Source organism: Sebastes umbrosus, chromosome 6, assembly GCF_015220745.1.
Source record: "Sebastes umbrosus isolate fSebUmb1 chromosome 6, fSebUmb1.pri, whole genome shotgun sequence".
Taxonomy (NCBI): domain Eukaryota; kingdom Metazoa; phylum Chordata; class Actinopteri; order Perciformes; family Sebastidae; genus Sebastes; species Sebastes umbrosus.
Genome location: NC_051274.1, coordinates 4364001 through 4383759, shown reverse-complemented (window position 1 = coordinate 4383759; position 19759 = coordinate 4364001). Strand labels below are relative to the sequence as shown.

The following is a 19759-nucleotide window of genomic DNA, read 5'->3' as shown; positions in this document are numbered from 1 at the left end:
GTTAACCAAGTGTTTGCTAATTGGTTAGCCATAAGAAATGTGTTTACACCAAAGACTGTATGAAATACGGACGTAGTCTCCGTGACGTCACCCACTGGTTTCTGAAGAGCCGTTGTGAAGCTCAAGGTGGGTGGCTCCAATGGATGTACTGTATAAAGAGAGCTGGATACAGCGTTGGAGGCGGGCTCCCGTTCATTCTCGTGATGGTTGCTCAGTTAGCGCATGAAGCCAAAATAGCTCGACTGCCGAGTGATAAAGTACCCGGATCATCCGGTGATCTTCCTCATCCATTGGGCCCGTAGAGCAGGCGCAGTAGCGTTCCCTTTAACTCCTCTTCCCAGCCCTCGCTCCAGCCTCGGTCTGGGTCTCATTTAGATGAACGGAGGAAGAGAGATAACTCTGGATTCAGTGCATTTTACAACTTTTAGGATCTAATGATTTAAACAAGGGCTATTCAAGTGTTCGTAATGGGAATTTGCTTCACCTCAAAAAAAAATTACCCCCGAGTTACAGTTACAGTTACATCTCTTTCTCTTTCCCTGTCTATGAGTGAGTAAAGTATTTTTGGGCCCAATGGCATCCCATGACGGACACAGAAGTTGTAATTCCACCTTTTGGCCACTACGAAAATTTGCTTCAATGCCCGAGCCAACTTCCTGGGGGCAAGCTGGCTCCGGCCGTCGCCATCCAAAATGACTCGACTAATCCAAACACAGGCAAAGAGGTGGATCGTCGGTGGAGCTGAGGCGAGCCCGGGCGACGCAGCAGAGCAGACAGCTAGCAGCTAGCGACCTGATACAGCACCCAGCTGTCAGTCAAAGCGACCGCACCCTCAATTCTGCCTAACTTTAAGCCTTAAAGGGGCTATATGTAAGAATCAGAAATGACTTGTTAACGGTGACACTTGTGGCCGTTAAGTCAACGACAGTCAGCGTCCTGTTGCTCGCGCTTATGTTCTGACTACAGTACGTAGACGCGAGCGAGCATCGGTCAAAACAGTGAAGCGACACACACAAGACTGAATGTGACAAGCATCATGTTGATTAACGTTAGCAACATTAGCCAGCTAAAACCACAATATCACTATATATTTTCACATGCTTGGCAGTAATGTTAGCTTACCATTTCCAATAGGAATTTTGCCAGCTCGGGGGCCGTTTTGATACCCGAAACCAAACGCAGGTCCCTCCATGAATCGAAGGCCCGGCCGATGTTGATCCTAGTTTTCACTCGACGTCGGTCGCATTCCTGTTTTTCAAGACGGGCTTCACCAGATATAACTTTGTTTTTTTTGTTCTTCCGTGGAGTTTGTGTTGGAGTTGTTGCATTTCTAACCGAATGTTAGCAACGGTTGCACACTGTTAGCCCTGTAACTATAAAAACATCCCGCATTCTTCACATTAAAAGCAGTCCACAGGCTGATAGAGGAAACCCAGAAAGTTGCGGAAGGTCTCATTTTTTAGGTTAGGCTACAACCTTTTCACACAATAAAATAATTGTGTGGCAATAAAAAAACGATTCAAAAACATTCAGTATGTAAACGCTTACATACTGTTCCTTTAATATAAATCAAATGGGTGGGTCATATCAAAACTCACCCCCCGTACAATTGTCAAGAACAGGCAAACTAGTTATAGAGATCAAAACCGTTTTTTGTACCAGGCTGTAAGCTAGTTTATTTCTGCTGTAAAGTCGGGCATTTTAACATGGCGGTCGATGGGGATTGACTCGCTTTACGAACCAGCCTCAAGTAGTCATTTGAGAAACTGCAGTTTTCTGGCACTTCCTTGTTGGCCTTCCTTGAGTGTGAAAGCGTCAAGTAAAGATTTATGAATGAAAGAACATTAAACATTTACTTTTTTACATACTCCTTTTGCACTTCTCATTATCTTACGAGCACAAATTCATAATTCACGCCTCTTCTGTCTTTTTAATAGCTTTTTCACCTCACAATTAAACCAGAGTAAAAATAAAATTATACTAAATGCTAACACAAACACACACACACACACACACACACACACACACACACACACACACCATTCCTGAGGCTCATCACTCACTGTTCACTTGCACTCACCTATAACTTCAGGTGTATGGATTCATATTTGTGTGTGTGTGTGTGTTTGGAGGGCAGTAGCAGGGCACAGTCGGTGTGTGTGTGTGTCGGTGCGATAAGCTTTTGGCTTTTGAAGCAAGGTTGTCCAAATTGTATCACTCTCATCACTCTCGCTCTCTCTCTCTCTCTGCATCCCAGAATTAATCGCCGTGGAAACAGGCCAGAGGAGGAGAGCAGAGAGAAAGAAAGAGAGACATATATCATTCGTTCAATAGACGCTCACCCTGTGACCGCACCGTGACATTGTTTTCTTTATTCAGTTCATTCAGGCCAGCAGCTGATAATTTATACGCACTACCCCTTTAATAATGAGATGTCGTCTCCTCGAGGTGGGGCAGCCTCTTGTTTACGCACACACACACACACACATAAAATGCTCAGTCAACATTGGGGTCTTGACCGCTCTTTGTCAAAGTCAACACACACATACACGCACACACACACGCACACACACACACATACACACACACACACACACACACACACACACACACTGAAGGAGTGGCAGTGATGAAGTATCGTCTCCTCCTGGTGTTTGCTCCAGTCAGGCTGATCCGAAACAACAGAATTGTGTGTACATACAAAGTGTGTGCGTAGCATCTATGGGAATTTCATTCTTGAAATTCTTTTTCTTTTCCGTTTTCTTTTAAATCCATACTCCTCTGTTTACCTTGAAGACAGCGGTACAGTGGTCCTCAAGGCCCACACCTCTCTGCTCCTGACAAATTGAGCTAGTTTAGCAGTAGTTTCACCACTCACTGCAGGGCAAAACACACACACACACACACAAACGGACGTACACTCACACCTACACACGCTGCTACGCTGCGCTATACACAAGTGTGTTCTGCTTGGCCGCTCATGTATGTCAGCTGAGCTGGTACATCAAGGAAGAAAGGGAGGGGGGGGGGGGAGAGAGTGTGACAAGTTGAAGAGAGAGCAGGATGAGAGAGGGAGGGAGAGAGAGGGAGAAACAAAAGAGAGAAATGCAATTGTTCCCAAAGCTCTGAGGAGCGACTGAGAGGGAACAGTAGCGCCAAATCAGATATTGCGAGAAACGCTGTGTAGATACAAATACAGACTCACACACACACACACACACACATCATCGATAAAGCTCGAGAGATGAAGATTTGTCGCCACTCGTCGTCATCTCAGAGCCGTCGAGATAAAGCTATTATGGTTGGAGTGTGAAAACAATAGTTCAGGGACAGCAGTTCTATTTGGGTGCGGAATTGTTTTCTAGTTCTCTCTCCATTGACCTAAAGGCCCAGACACACCAACCCCACATCAAAGAACTAGCAGAGGCAAAGGCGGAGCCTTTAAGTCGCCTCACGTCACCTTTGTCTTGATCAAAACGTTGCACTTTAACACACCGCGTAGACTACAGCCGACGGCCAGATAGCACGTATCTTCACAAATCGCATCTTAGCGTAATTTGTCATTCAAAAAAACGGAAAAAACAGGAAGACCGAGAACTGCAGATATACAAGCCGTTGTTATGATACGTACATGAAATACAGCGGCGTTTGCCGAATATTTTCACACCGCTTTCAGTCACCACTTAGCTTCATTCCAGATGTTCATGTCGTTGTTAAAATATCTGTGTATTGGAACGATCAGATGAGATGAAGATGAAAAGTGTTTTTCCTCCTGACTTTACTCGTTTGTTTGCTTTCCTTACTTTTGTTTCTCTTCTCGTGCACTGATTCGTTTAAGATGAACAGCCAATCAGAGTGATTTTTCTCACGGACAGGCGCCAACATACTGAATCGGCCGAAATGCCTCAGACACCGGCCGACTAGAGCCAACGGTGCGGGACGCACCGCAAAAACTAGATCAGCAAACGCTCACCGATGGCCCCAAACTGTCCGACTGACAACTGATGGCTTAGTGTGTCAGGGCCTTAAGCTCTCTGTTTCACTTTGAAATCCACAGCCTCACAGGCTACACAGGGCATCCCCATACATGTAGAACCACAGGGAGGTGACAGGATTCTGGAGAGAATCTGTTTACCCTGTTATTTTTGCTGCTTGTACTCTTCGTCCCTGCAGTATAAGTAGACTTGTTTTTGTAGAAGAATAACCGCAAAGCTCCGCTAATTCGGTGATAAACACATTTCATTTCCTATAAAGTCTTCCCAATAAAAGTCCCCCATTATTTCGTTATGCAGCAAAATCAGGAAATGTTGTTATTTTTTTTATCAGCAGCAACTTAACACGACTCCTATACAGCTGAAAGTGAAACGGTAAACTAAAGCAGATATCTGAAAGTACAAACAAGGACACAGGAGAGACACTAAACTCCTAACTGCAGAGATAACAGCGTGGCCAAAAGTGCAAATGGAAAGGCCTTATACTACTACTACTTCTACGTCCTCTTACTAGCTTTTTCTGGAGCTTTCATCCATATCATACGGCCTCTAGAGGAGGATGGAGTTTGCTCAGTTGTCATGGCGATGGCTCTGTTGACATGAAAGCTCGGCAGCTGTTAGGATTTTATCCATAGCTTTTTTACGACTTCCGTGTCGGCTTATAAGCAAAGCACGGAAGTTATTTTTTGACCTTGGAAAAAACAGTTTGACAAAACAATCCAATTTTAAGCACCACTTAATAGCTAGTAAATGGACCTATAGAATGACAGCCACTGAAGCGTCAGTAAGTAATTCTCTGCCAGAGATACTACTGGCCTTGTATCGGTGTACAGGTAGTTCCAGAAAGCAATGATGGGACACACAAAAAAGAAAAAAGAAAAAGAATAGTAGTCAATCTAGGGCTGTAAAAGTTAAAACAATAATAACGTATTAACACAACTTGCTATTTTTAGGTTGTAGCGGGCTCAGTCTTAAAGCTAGAATGAAGATACTGGCATCATATGAAACTAGAAAAACCTAAGGAATCCATCGGTACCAACTATGTCATACTACTGTAGCTTGTCATGAAGGAGATTAAATAACGCTCCAAACTATCATGCCCACTTCATGATAACACACTGACAGCTGTTGTTACCTGTTGGGCTTGAGTTTGCCATGTTATGATTTGAGCATATTTTGTATGCTATTATTTGTCATTGTTTTGTGTTGTTAATTGATTTCCAATAATAAATATATACATACATTTGCATAAAGCAAGCATATTTGCCCACTTCCACGTCGATAATCTCCCTGTAAGGTACATTTTGAGCAGAAAAAAAACGTGATTAATTTGCAATTAATTGTGATTAACTGTTGAAAAATCATGCGATTGTGATTAAATATTTGAACTGACTGACAGCCCCAAGTCAGCCAGATCTAAAAGTGAAAAATTGTTAGTAATTCACCATTTTTTGGGGCTTTTTGGGAATTATGTGTCATCATGTATCATCATGAGCCAGTCACGCCTATTGCTCCTGGCCCGTCACTTGGAAAATGTAATCATCACTCATGACCTACAGTACTAGTCATTCACATTACTTTACGAATTCGTCAACTTTACTAATTACTGAGAAGTTGAGACATCGTGGCTTAAAGAGCAACCGACCCATTCATTGGATCTAACAGGGAAACTCTTTTAAGGGGGATTCTCTTTTTTCCCTCATCTTCTTCTACAGAAAGTTGAGATGTGTAGAGATGCCACGTATACAGTACGTGAGGCTCAGGAGTGACATGCCTCTGTGCACTGCTGCCTGTCGGCACCTGTGTCCAATCGTACTTGAAACTGTTGTTGGCACTTACTCACGTTGTTCCCTCCGATCTCCTTGCTCGTGTTGTACGAATTCTCAGATGTACGTCGCTTTGGACAAAAGCATCTGCTAAATGAATTTGAAATCCAGAATGCTGCTAACTGATGATGGTGTTACAATGTGCTTAAATTATTTAATGACATATTTAACCAGGGGAAGATGGCAGAGAACTTACAGTCTTTACAAGTATAGATAGATGCATATAGGGCTTTCAATCGATTACAATATTTAATCCCGATTAATCACAAATCAATCGCACATTTTTTATCTGTTCAGAATGCACCTTAAAGGGAGATTTGTCAAGTATTCAATACTCTCATCAACATCGTAGTGGGTAAATATGCTGACTTAATGCATATGTATGTATATATTTATTATTGGAAATCAATTAACAACACAAAACAATGACACATATTATCCAGAAACCCTCACAGGTACTGCATTTAGCATAAATCAATATGCTCAAATCATAACATGGCAAACTGCAGCCCAACAGGCAACAACAGCTGTCAGTGTGTCAGTGCGCTGACTTGACTATGACTTGCCCCCAAACTGCATGTGATTATCATAAAGTGGCATGTCTGTAAAGGGGAGACTCGTGGGTACCCATAGAACCCATTTACATTCACATATCTTGAGGTCAGAGGTCAAGGGACCCCTTTGAAAATGGCCAATGCAGTTTTTCCTCGCCAAAATTTAGCGTAAATTTGGAGCGTTATTTAGCCTCCTTTGTGAGAAGCTAGTATGACGTGGTTAGTACCAATGGTTATCTTACATTTTTTATAGTTTAACATGATGCCAGTATCTTCACTCAAACTTTAAAACCCGCTACAACCTAAAAATCACTAGTTGCGTTAATGCGTTTAAGATAATTAGTGGCATTTAAACTAATTTGAGAATAATGCGTTATTTTTGCGTTAACTCTGACAGCCTTAATACATAAACAGGCATGGATATGCTTAGGACCTGCTTATAATTACAATCTACCTTACCCACATTCCCCCCAGCTGGTCCCAGATTTCCCACCAGCAACCACACCATTACAAGACATTCTGCAGACGTGTGTGGATGTCATTAGTGTCACCCTGGCCTCGGCCTGCAGGATCTGCCTCGGGGAAGAATGTGGAGCTGCTGTTGTAGCGCACAGCCAGACCTAGTTATGTCAGAAGCATTCTCAGGGTACAGTGGTACAATGGTACAGTGGGACCGAAGGAGAGGAGGGGAGAGGAACCTCAACAAGTCTAATCTCAAACCGCCAACGGGCAGAGGCCATTCCGCCCAATTTCAATGCAAATCAACTCAGTTCAAGATGGTGAATTTTGTCATTTTTTGATACTAGTCGAGTGATCTGCATCATTCTGCTGCCTTGTTTGACACTTGTTACTGAAATAAGTGAGACAGTTGCTTGTTTTAAAGGGTAAAAAAAACGTATCCAATGGACCCGCAGTCCCGACAGACTTTACTGTATTTCAGAGGCTGTAGCAGGTTCAGTATTAGAGGTAGAGTAAAGGTAGTGATATATGAAACTAGAAGTAATCCATTGGTAACAACCATACCATGCCTGTCAGGAAGGAGGTTAAATAACGCTTCAAAGTTCGGCTAAATTTTGGTGCGGGAAAAACTGGCATTTTCAAACAGGTTCCATTGGTTTCTGAGCAGCTTCCTGAACAGAAGCGCTCGCAATCTACTTGCCGGAAAATGCAATTGTTGCAGAAATCTCCCAAACGTTTTTGATACCAAATCACAGCATGGCTTTTTCTATGGTGTTCCTCAAGGTCTTGGTGTCTTAATGTGGTATTTTGGAGGGATTATTGATCATTTTTATCAATTCTCGAGTGGTAAAATAATGGTTAAATTTAGCACCAAATCTGTGTGATAAATGGTATTAACCCAAACATTGCCGAAACAACTTATGAGACATAATAGACCATCATATACTTCAATCATAGTGTTCTAAGCTCTTATACACTTTCAAAAATATATTTTAATTAATTAATTAATACATGTTTATTTCTGATTTATGACTAGAACAATTTGACACACAATGCTGAGCTGCATCTCAAATTAATCTTCAGGTCCCCAGCTTTCAGATGATGTACACCACTTCTATGTGACATCTACTGTTGACCTGTTATCTCCCCCTAAAGACCCCTTGTCCCCCCCTAAAAATGACAAAAACAGGTTTATTGTGGGTCTCAGAGGGTTAAATTCAGGCTAAATGGCTACGAGTTTTAGCAGTGCAAGGGCGGGGTTAGCAAAAAGATAGATGTGAGGGGGATGAAAGATGGAAGGAGGGAGCGATGAGCAAAAGTACAAGAAAAGTATGAGAGAGAGATATGGAGATGAAGTTAACAAGAGGAGCAGAGGAGAAGAGATGAGAGAGGGATGAAAGAGATGGAGAGTGAGTGAGCAAAGAGAATAGAGAACGAAGCGAGCGAGCGAGCGTTCCGGGGACTGGTTACAGCTTGTGGTTATGATAGGAGCAGGCAGGGGAGGCAAGCTGTGTGTGTATATATGTGTGTGTGTGTGTGTGTGTGTGTGTGTGTGTGTGTAGTGGAAAAAGGCTTGTGAGAGCGGTGCTGAGGGGGAAACACAAGTCCATCACGCTTGTGAAAGATTAAAGAGTCCTTACACCCGTAAACACACACACACACACGCACACACACACACACACACACACACATGCGACCATGCCAGCCCGGCCCGACTGACAGCGGAAAAAAGTGCCGTGCCCTGTCTCACTATCTGACAAGAAGGGTACAGATGCAGCGCTGGTGAACGGAGCTGTGTGCTTATCTGTGTGCTCCTGACTTGAATAGAAGGAGACGTCTTCTGTTAGTGTCTTGTGGTTATACAGTGACATTTTATAGCACATATTCCCCAGCAGGGATTGTAAGTCAAAGGGATGCAGTGACATTTTGATGCTCTGCAGTGCCCTGCAGTTTCATCCTCACAGCGCTAATAGTGCTAATAAAGCAGGCCAGGGGTCTGGGGAAGAAAAACAACGTCAAGCTGTTGTCAAGTTCTACATTTGAGATGTTTTTAGTGTGACTGGATGTAATTGCTCGTTCTGCTTTTAGCCACCCTTCACATGCTGGCAGGAAGAGGCAGCTGAAAGTGAGGAAAACTGCACAGTCCAATTTCTTTTTTTACAACTTGGGTCTAACTTTTTGTAATTCTGGACATTACTCCCATGACTATTACGACATTTTACCCATCAAGTTAATATATGAGATCAGGGAAAGTGACGATGTCACTAGAAGGGAAAGCAGTTACATGATCTTTACTAGGTTTAAATAGCCATCACAATTTAAAGACCAAACTCTTGGATCAACTTTGACTTTCTGTACTTGTAGTTGTGCGTGCATTATTGGATTGTAATAAAGTGGTTTAGATAATCTGTCAAACGCTCGTTTTCTGCCCTGTTTAAATATAAGTACACTTTACTTTAATACCACATGTCAAAGAGCTTTATGCTACAGGTGGGAGAAGAGAAAGAGAAACAAATAGCAGAAAAGGAAAAAGAAAAACGTGGACACAAAGTGCCCGAATCACAAAATATAAAGTTATAAGATCATGAAGAAAACAAACGAGCTCAAGGATGCTTTTTTAATTTGGCTTCTTTGCAATGTTATGGGGAGCCACAAAAGTGTTGAAGCAACAGCAGCAAGTCACCTTTTACATTTACATTTTTTATACATGTGTCGCTAATGCTGATGCTGCAGCATTAAATGTTTCAGTTCTTGCTAGTGTTCCAGGAAGTCTAATCAAAAGCCTCAAAGCATTCTTATCTGACCACAACAGATAGCCATACATGTGATCAGTTTGATCCAGGCTCAGTGCGATCTCTGAGCAAATCAACAGAATCCTGAATCAGCACTGGATTGCTGCTATTATAAATCAAATCAAATCAAATTCTATTTATATAGCACATTTCCTACAACAGGTGCAGACTCAATGTGCTTCAAATAAAAACAAAAAAAAAACAGGCAAAGATCATATATGATAAAAAAAAAACATATAAGATAAGAAAGTATTACAGTAAAAGAGGAATAAGATAAGAAGGTATTATCATTAAAAATGGATAAGTTTTACCCATTAACCACACATTAAACACAACTAAAAGCTTGTGAAAAAGAATATGTTTTGAGTGTGCTTTTAAAGGAGGACACTGCTGTAGCAGACCTTAGTTCAAGTGGCAGACAGTTCCAGTAGGAGCATAATGACTAAAGGCACCGTGAGCTGATTGAAAATGTATTCGTGGTCGTAAGAAGACCTTTTACTTGATGATCTAAAGGGATCTGTCCGGTGTGTATTATGAGAGCACTGGTCATATGGATATATTTATCTGACTGGAGCAGTGACACTCGATGTCTACTGTACATTTACTTGACCACAGCGCCGTTCTCTTTTAACCAGAGCCAACTACTGTTAGCTGTTAGGAAAAACAGCTTCATAGTGGCGTTCTGTCACCGGCCAGCTGTCTGACTGTCACTCTTTCTGTGTGTGTGTATGTGTGTGTGTGTGTGTGTCTGCATATGTGTGTGTCACCTGGGGCCGGCCTCCTGTTGTGAGAGCAGCGGTGCGACAAAAGAACGATGATTAATTTCACTCAGAGTAACCTGTCTCGCTGATGTGGCTCTACCAGGCCGTGTGTGTGTGTGTGTGTGTGTGTGTGTGCGTGTGTGTGTGTGTGTGTGTGTGTGTGTGTGTGTGTGTGTGTGCGTGCGTGCGTGCGTGCGTGCGTGCGTGCGTGCGTGCGTGCGTGCGTGCGTGCGTGCGTGCGTGCGTGCGTGCGTGCGTGTGTGTATGTGTGAGAGCTGTAGACTGTGTAGTCAGCAGGTGTGCTGTGATACTTTGGATGCCCTCCAGTCAGGGTCAGACACACACACACTCACATACACATTCACTGACATAACTATCTTATAAATCCCACCACACCGACTCATGTTGACACCGTTCAGCGTCTCTCTCTCTCTCTCTCTCTCTCTAGTCTCTCCCTATCACATCATGTCTTTTTGAACATGTGACTAGATGCATGTTTAATATGTAGGGCTGTCGATCGATTAAAATTATTTCATTTATTAAATTATTTAATATTCAATCGTGATTAATCGCATGATTGTCCACATTTTTTATCTGTTCAAAATGTACTTTAAAGGGAGATTTGTCAAGTGTTTAATCCTCCTATCAACATGGGAGTGAGCAAATATGCTGATTTATGCAAATGTATGTATATATTTATTATTGTAAATCAATTAACAACACAAAATAATGACAGATATTGTCCAGAAACCCTCACAGGTACTGCATTTAGCATAAAAAATATGCTCAAATCACAACATGGCAAACTGCAGCCCAACAGGCAACAACAGCTGTCAGTGTGTCAGTGTGCTGACTTGACTATGACTTGCCCCAAACTGCATGTGATTATTATAAAGTGGGCATGTCTGTAAAGGGGAGACTTGTGGGTACCCATAGAACCCAATTACATTCACATATCTTGAGGTCAGAGGTCAAGGGACCCCTTTCAAAATGCCCATAACGGTTTTTCCTCGACAAAACTTTGCGCAAGTTTGGAGCGTTATTTAGCCTCCTTCTCAACAAGCTAGTATGACATGGTTGGTACCAATGGGTTCTTTAGGTTTTTCTTGTTTCAGATGATGACAGCCCTAATAATATTCACTCACCCCTTTTTGTTTACTAACTGTTGGTATTAAATTGAAATTCCTTTTGGAAACATCCTTGCTGTCAGTTATTAGGTGTGTGTGTGTGTGCGTGTCAGACTGTCCTCTCAACAGATGAGACCAAAATCAATTTCATTAGGGATCATGAATACAACGAGGAGCCGTTAACAGACACACACACACACACACACACACACTCACACACCAGCGTAGATTTCATTAAGGAAATGTCTTTTCCCCCTCCCTCCGTTCCCTCCATCATCAAAGAGCTACTCGAACATTTAGGACAGCGGTTCATTACTCGTCCTCACCGGACATTCGTGACATCGGCTTCAGTAAGAAATGCCAACGAGGTTAACAAGCTGCTCCTATATCTTCTCCTCTTCTTCCTCCTCCCTGCATCCTTCCTTCCCTCCTTCTCCTCATCTTCCCTCCCTTTGTCCAACCGTGTAATTAACTAGATGTCTAACAGCTGAGGTTGGACAGGGCACTGCTGTGTCTGGACACACATAACCTATACGCATGCATGCAGACACACACACACACACACACACACACACACACACAGAGTAAGAGACAGAGGTCTGTGTGTGTGTGAGGGAAGGAAAAGGACAAGGGGGAGTGAAGTTGAAGTGGAGAAAGGAAGAAATGAGGACAGGGAGGAGAAATCTCAAGAAGGAAGGGAAAAAAAGGGGATGAAGAGGAAACATGGGGATGAAATGAACTGAAGAAGTTGATGAGGAAATAGAGTGCTACATGAATGAGTCCTACAACTCGTCTGGAAGTCAGTGGGGTTTTTTGTGACTGCGGTGTAGTTCGTTTATAGCCTAACGTTAGCTTTTTGCTTCTGCCGATTGCATTTACGCAAAAATCATAGAAGTGGTGTTCATTTATGGAGATTATCTTGCTGCACAAAACGTCTAAGTATCATAAACGTTTGTTTGCCATAGAGTTTATTTTCTGCAATCGAGGGAACCCAGGGCGATGCTAACTTCCTGGTTGGTCTACAAAAATGTCATCCCTGAAGCACTCTATAACTAGGCAGAAGGGAGGTGAGAAAAGGGAGGGAAATGAAAGAAAGCGTGAATAAAGTACAATTATAAAATTGGATAATGAGCAAAAATTCACTCCATAAATACATGCCAAAAGGAAAGACAGAGGAAAAGAAGTGAAAGGAGAAGGAATTGACAGGAGAAAGGAAGTCAAACAAAGCCACTGGGGGGAGAAAAGAAGAAACAAGGAGAGTTTTTGAAAGAAGAAGAATTGATAGTTTTCCCAGCCTACCTGACCCAAAGGTGTGACCGGTGCTTGAACCCAGCATGGTATTAATCACTGCACCACTGCAGCCAAACCTCATTACTCCCCTTTGTTCACTTTTATTACCTCGTCCTCCTCACACACACACACACACACACACACACACACACACACACACACACTAACCATCCCTCTCTCTATCGGGCCTCTCTCTATCGGGCCGATACTGACTCAAATACCTGGTATCGTGACAATGGGGCCGAACTATTCAATTCAGTTCTATGTTTATATACTATATATATATATATATATATATATATATATATATATATATATATATATATTATATTCTGGAATTTGAATTCTTGTTTAAGTTTTGACCAATTTGTGGCTGCATTAAAGACACTTGAATTGTAATACCTTCAAAGATTTTTTTACCAAGTTGCTGGCGTACGATTTATCAGTTTAATACAATTCAGCAAAATGTTATCACATAACAGAATGATCCCAGTCCCTTTCACACAGTGAGGCATACAGCTTATTAATTAAACACATTAAAGACAATTAACTAATATAATAGAATTTACACGAGAATATTCACTAAGAATGTTTATTCAATGTGAATTATGGCTTTTGTCTGTCTGGAGCAAATGTAAAAGTAGCTTGAAATTGTTATCAGGCCGATTTCCAAAGTAGTGAAAAACAATGCACTTAGTCTGGAGGACTTGTTGGCATATGGGTTTGTAGGTGTGAGTGTGTGTACTTAGTCAGATATGCGTTTCTGTGTACACCTGTGGACCTCAACGTGTGTGTGGGGGTTACAGTGTCCTTGATGATAGCAGCATTGGTTTGGTAATGAGCTTAATCCCAGGAGGGTAGAGGTGACGGGGGGACACATGGGACGGCAAAGAAAGGGGAAAAAGACTCCGAAGTTTGGAGTGTAGGCTGCAAACTCATCAGGAAAAGTCACCTTTAACTTCCCTCCTGATCCCAACTTTCCCCGTATAGTTGCGTAACCAAAGGTGGCCGAGTAGAAACCGCACTTCAGCTGAAAGGTCGAAGACATGATGCATGTCTTATTGCGCTGTCCTTAAGCAAGACACGCAACCTGCTCCTGCTTCCTCAATGTACATCACCCTGGAAAAGAGCATTAGCTAAGTGCCTGGAATATAAATGGAGCGTCCCTGCTCTCTTCTGTTTGAAGTGACTGAATTGATATGTCATTTTAGCCCAGAATATATTCCAAGTAAACACTGTGTTTTGAAACTAATTGATTGGTGGATAATTTGAATGCAAATAGCAGTAATTAATGTTCAGCGCATTCATCGTAGAGTGGCCCTGCTGAGCACGATAAAAATACGTATGATTGTCTCGCTCCACAGAGGTAAACTAATCAGCAAAAAAACAGCCTGTTTTAATGACTCATAAGCTGTCAGTAACATCAAAGTGGGATCCTTTATGGGCTTTTTTTGGTCTAATAATCACCCTTGGAGCAGCTATAAAAGCATATTCAATAAGCGCCTTTTACAACAAGTAGACAGTGCTTCTGGAGCAGAGTCTCTTTCATCTTATAGGCTGGGCTCTCCGCTAATAAGTTCCAGAAACTGAGAAACTGGACAAATGGAAACATCAAAAAGTTCCAGATGCCCCAGTGTCGCCCTTTTTTTCCACTTTTATGGCTTTGAATTTAGTGAGCGCAGACTACACAAAGAGAGGAAGTGGAATTTGTGAAGCTGGTCCCTGCAGGGGTTTCAGCTAAGTAAACAGATGACATTTATTAGAAACTCTTCTAATATGACGCAATGCAATTCGCCAAGTATATACATACATGGAATTTGACTCCGGTTTTATGCGGTTCTTTCAATGTACTTACACAGAAAAGAAATAACAGAATAAAAGAATACAATAATAAAATTAAAATGTCTATATACAAGTCAAGTGCTCATAAAAGTCAAGTGTTCGGAAGTTGTAACAATACAAATGCAAAGAAATGAATACCGGATGGATATTCATGGACTGGAAGATTATGTACAGTACAGCATGTGTATGTGGATATGTCTATATACTTAATGTACAGTGAGTGGGATTTATATTTACATTGATAGGTACATAAAGTGACAGATGATATGTACATATTTAAAAAAAAAAAAAAGTACATTTAAAGACTGTAAATTATAATCTAAAGGTGTGCATTAAAGGTATAATATGTAACCGTTGTCTGTTGCTGTTTGTAAACACACAGCATTCAAAGTTGGCCTCTCCTCCTCAGCTCAACGAGCGAGGGAGAGAGATTAGCGGTGGTCGAGCGAGCTATAGAGTGACTGAAGAGAGGGAGTGGCGTTAGTGAGAATAAAGCAGTAAATCAGAGAAATAAAACGTTATGTTTTGAATGTTTCCCGGAGGTTATGTTCTAAAACACACAACTAACTCCGCATAACCCTGTGGGAAGGCACGGAGTTGCCAGATTTTGAGTGAATGCCGTGAAATATAGCCGCTTTGTATGTTGAGACTTGTGAGTCGTTATCAGACGCCGTGGGGTGTGATAAAGTGGTGGCATTTGACCACCTGAACGGGCTTCACACCCTGTGCGCTGTTATTGGCTGGGGCTTACACCCCCATGTTGGGACGAAAGCCACTTTGCCGACCCCCAGAAGCGTCCCGAGTAAAGGAAAATAATAAGAAAAGAGAAAATCCAGGCAGAGGGCTGCAGGGTCCCCACAGAAACCGCCACCCGCCACACACTTCTAGTGCGGCATAAGTGAAGATTTAGAGGGACTATTTTTGTACCAGTCTATACGTCGTTTTTTAGTTAATTCTGGCATATAATACCTTTAAAGACTGTAATAATTTGAATCTTTAACGGCAGTAGCAGATATTTGTCGTATAGATTCTAGGAAAAGCACATGAAAAACAGTGGATCATTGGAGGGTTAAGGAAAGTTTCTCACCCTTAAGTGCTGCCACTTCCTCAGTGAGAAGTCAGTGTTTGGACACTCTAACTTCCATAGGTCACAGAAGGGGAGCAGAAACCTGCAGGCTAGTAGACTAGATGAGAATCGACAGTCACCTGCTCCAGTCTGCTGTCCCCCTCTGTGCCAGCTGACCTGAATCCCACTCCAACTGCCCTCTGCCCCGAGCTGTAGGCCAGAGCACGCTCCCTGCTCCTATTCCCCCCTCTCTCCGCCACAGTCCGTCACTCATCACAAGCGATACGGCGGCCCAGAGCATGTAGCAGTTTTAGAGTTTTAGAGTTTATTTTTCCTCTCTTAGTGTGTGTGCGTGAGCGAATGTGTGAATGTGAGAGCTCTTCTGTATTGTTGTTCACAGCCAGAAATACGAGGAGACAAAAGGTCACAATCCCATCAATAAAAGTTTCAGTGTATTTGTGTTCATATGGGAGCAACATAAGGGACAGCTAAAACAAATGACCTTTGGACAGCAACAACTTGGGTACACCTCCTTCACCCACACAGATACACCTATCTTGGAAGTCAGGAAAAGTTCTGTAATTTGCAACTTTTGTTGTCTAGATGCATTAAATTGTTAGGAGTAGGAAATGATTCACCTATGTATCGCTATTTCTTTTTATGATTTTGAAATATATTTTTTAATGCCAGAATCTACACTCACCGGCCACTTTATTAGGTACAAGGTGTACCTAATAAAGTGGCCGGTGCTAGTACGGGGTGGTCTTCTGCTGCTGTAGCCCATCTGCTTCAAGGTTGAACGTGTTGTGCGTTCAGAGATGGTATTCTGCATACCTTGGTTGTAACGAGTGGTTATTTGAGTTACTGTTGCCTTTCTATTATCTCGAACCACTCTGCCCATTCTCCTCTGACCTCTGACATCGACAAGGCATTTTCGTCCACACAACTGCCGCTCGCTGGATATTTTCTCTTTTTCGGACCATTCTCTGTAAACCCTAGAGATGGTTGTGCGTGAAAATCCCAGTAGATCAGCAGTTTTTTAAATACTCAGACCAGCCCGTCTGGCACCAACAACCATGCCACGTTCAAAGTCACTTAAATCCCCTTTCTTCCCCATTCTGATGCTCGGTTTGAACTTCAGCAAGTCGTCTTCACCACCTCTAGATGCCTAAATGCATTGAGTTACTGCCATGTGATTGGCTGATTAGCTATTTGTGTTAACAAGCAATTGAACAGGTATACCTAATAAAGTGGCCGGTGAGTGTATATATTTGCGTCATTGAGTTCATGCAGAGGTAGAAGGAAGTTACCGCTTTTATTGTTGTAGTCTGAGTAATGTGACATCATATCCATTCGGTATCCGTCACCAAAACAAATCGCAGCTTGCCGAAACGGCAAAGCAGAAATTGGTGGAGGGTCAGCGTTGATATTATCTGCACCCTCACATGTTAAATCCAAAGTGGTAAACACTACACATACAGTAAAGGATGGAAACACTTTGGGTTTCACACATTGACAGGAAAAGCAGAGCTATACATCACGGCTAAAGCTGCATGCTAACTCTGTCATGGACAGGAAAAGTTATCGTATTGCGGTAACGTGCGGTCAAGCCGGCCGTCACTCTCATCTCCGTGGTCAAATCGGCCGACGCTACAAACTGTAGAGCACCCATATACTGACATTTATGTTAAATGCATTCAAACGGCCCCGAGAAGCTGACCATGGATGTATGAAGAGAACGGAGCTGACGGGAGAGCTAGAGACGGACTTGGAGAAGTTAGAGGAAGTATACATGCGTGACTATGTCCGGTTTTCAAAATGAGGTGTTAACAAACGGCACTGTATATGCAAAATACATCTATGGAAATAAGATTGATTGTATTTTATTGACCAGAAGTATAAAACATTACATGCCCCTTATAAATTAAAAAGAAAATACCACTAATTTGTGAAGGAAATGTCTTTATTCTTTGATTTTTGGGTTTCTGGAAAAAAAATAAAAAAATAATGCCTGACAATAACTGATTTATTTGACTTCAGGACATCTCTGACCTTATACATGCTGAAAATCTAACAGTTTTACTGTATTAATTTTGATATTTTCCAAAGTAAAAGTTCCTAGAAGTGTATGATTCAACTTTTTTCCATGGTCTAGTGTTAAAAAAAAAATTGCAATAAATCATAATATAGAATCCTATTACATAAAAATCGCAATATATACCGAATCGGCACCCAAGTATCGTGATAGTTGTCATCCCGGTCCTATAAATCGTACAATACTTTTTTGTTCTGTTTCTGCTGTACATGCCGCACAATTGACCTTTTAGTGTCAATTCCACGGTTTAGACTCTCAATGTCCCACTGAGTAACTCCTCAAAGCTGATTTGTCAAAGCACTTGACTTTTAACCAAAGCCGCTCACTCCTCTTAAGCAACAAAAGCACATACAGTGATGACAGTCTGTCTGTTAATGAACCTTCTGTTCAGTAAAACAGATTAACTCTGGTATAGTGATTTGGCGGATAATAACCGCAGAGACTGTTGAGACTAAGGAGCGAAAGAGAGAGATGAAAGAGCGAGCTTAGGCGGCAGAAACACAGAAAAGTTGTTGCAGACTAAACTGCTGTCAGGTGATGGATGAGCAGGTGGTGGTCGGGAAATTAGAAAGAGAAAGATCCAGACAAAAAAAAGTACAGAGAGAAGGAGAAGATTTACTTGCTGGTACAAGAGAGAGGGACTCTCATAAATCTGTAATTTTGCCAGTAGAATTAACACTGTAAGCGCCAAAAAAAGAGCATCATTTAGTTGAAGTTACACCCTCTGCAGTGTGGCACCATAGCCAACTGCTGTGATTTGGAGTTTAAGCATAAATTTGAGAACCAAATGAAAGTGTTGGAAATTTCCTCTCTCACTTCAGTTGCTGTTTTTCAGCTGATGGCAGCATTTAAAGTGAACTTTGAAGTGTTACACTAGATGAAATGGGAATTGGTTGCTTGTACATGAAGTGGAAGTGAATGCATCATTTTCCTGAACACAACTGTTTAACATTAGAAGAGGCTGGAATGAGTCTAACACAAATTAAACATATTCAACAAGAATGATTTATTGTTCTCAGGTAAGCTGTGTTTAACACAGTGATCAATTGATGTCCGAGGGCAATAACAAATAAATGTACATGGGGATATTCGAATAAACAAATTATGGTGCACTGTACTGTACATGGGACATACGGTGTGTAATGCGGAGCCCCAAACTGACAAAATGTAACCTACTACATGAATGAATAATAAAAATGCAATAAATTAAAAAAAGATATGTAAGCTTGCTTGTTCCTGGTTTGTATGGGGTATTGAGAGCTAGCTAGCTTAACTGAAAACTCTGTTACCTCAACACACCGGGTACCAGCTTCCAGCTAACTACCTAGCTTTCAGCTAACTTTCAACATAAAATTACACCAGCCAGTGCACATCATGCTAATAATTATCCTTGTACTGTACTATATGTAGGCCTACTGCTGTGGCATGACTGTGTAAACTTGTAACAAAGCATTTTAGTCAACAAGCTAATGTTAAAAAAATCAGCTTGCTAACACTACTTTGTACGGAAGTCCTGAGAGGCAAGTAAAATAAATAAAAAAAATCTGGTGATGCCATATTATAAGTCTGATCTAAATTGTTTTCACTCCTGTGTATGACTTAAAAATAATTATCTCTCTAAGTTCCTTATTTTATTTATTTATTTATTTTTCATGTGTGAGACAGATTATTTTTACTAACACATTAACTAAAGCATTAATGTTTTTTTTCCTAAGGGAGTTTTAATTTACATAATTTGCTAACACACGATGTACGTACCTTGTGTTCATAAAACATGAATGCTTTTAGTCCTATTTAGAAGATGAGGAAGAGGGTGCACTTCAGCCTCTTGTGGCCAAAATGAGTATTACAGCAACAAACACGCACACAAAAAAAAACAGTCGGCAAAACTTTTTTCCCCACCTGTTTTCACAGATGAAAAAAGAGTAACATTGAAAAAATTATCCTGCCAAAAC

General features: G+C 41.6%; 1 protein-coding gene across 1 annotated transcript in view; it reads left to right on the top strand.

Annotated features, from left to right (window-relative positions):
• Positions 1–19759, top strand: part of LOC119490163 (plexin-A1-like) — a 361229-nt gene that overhangs the window by 154406 nt on the left and 187064 nt on the right.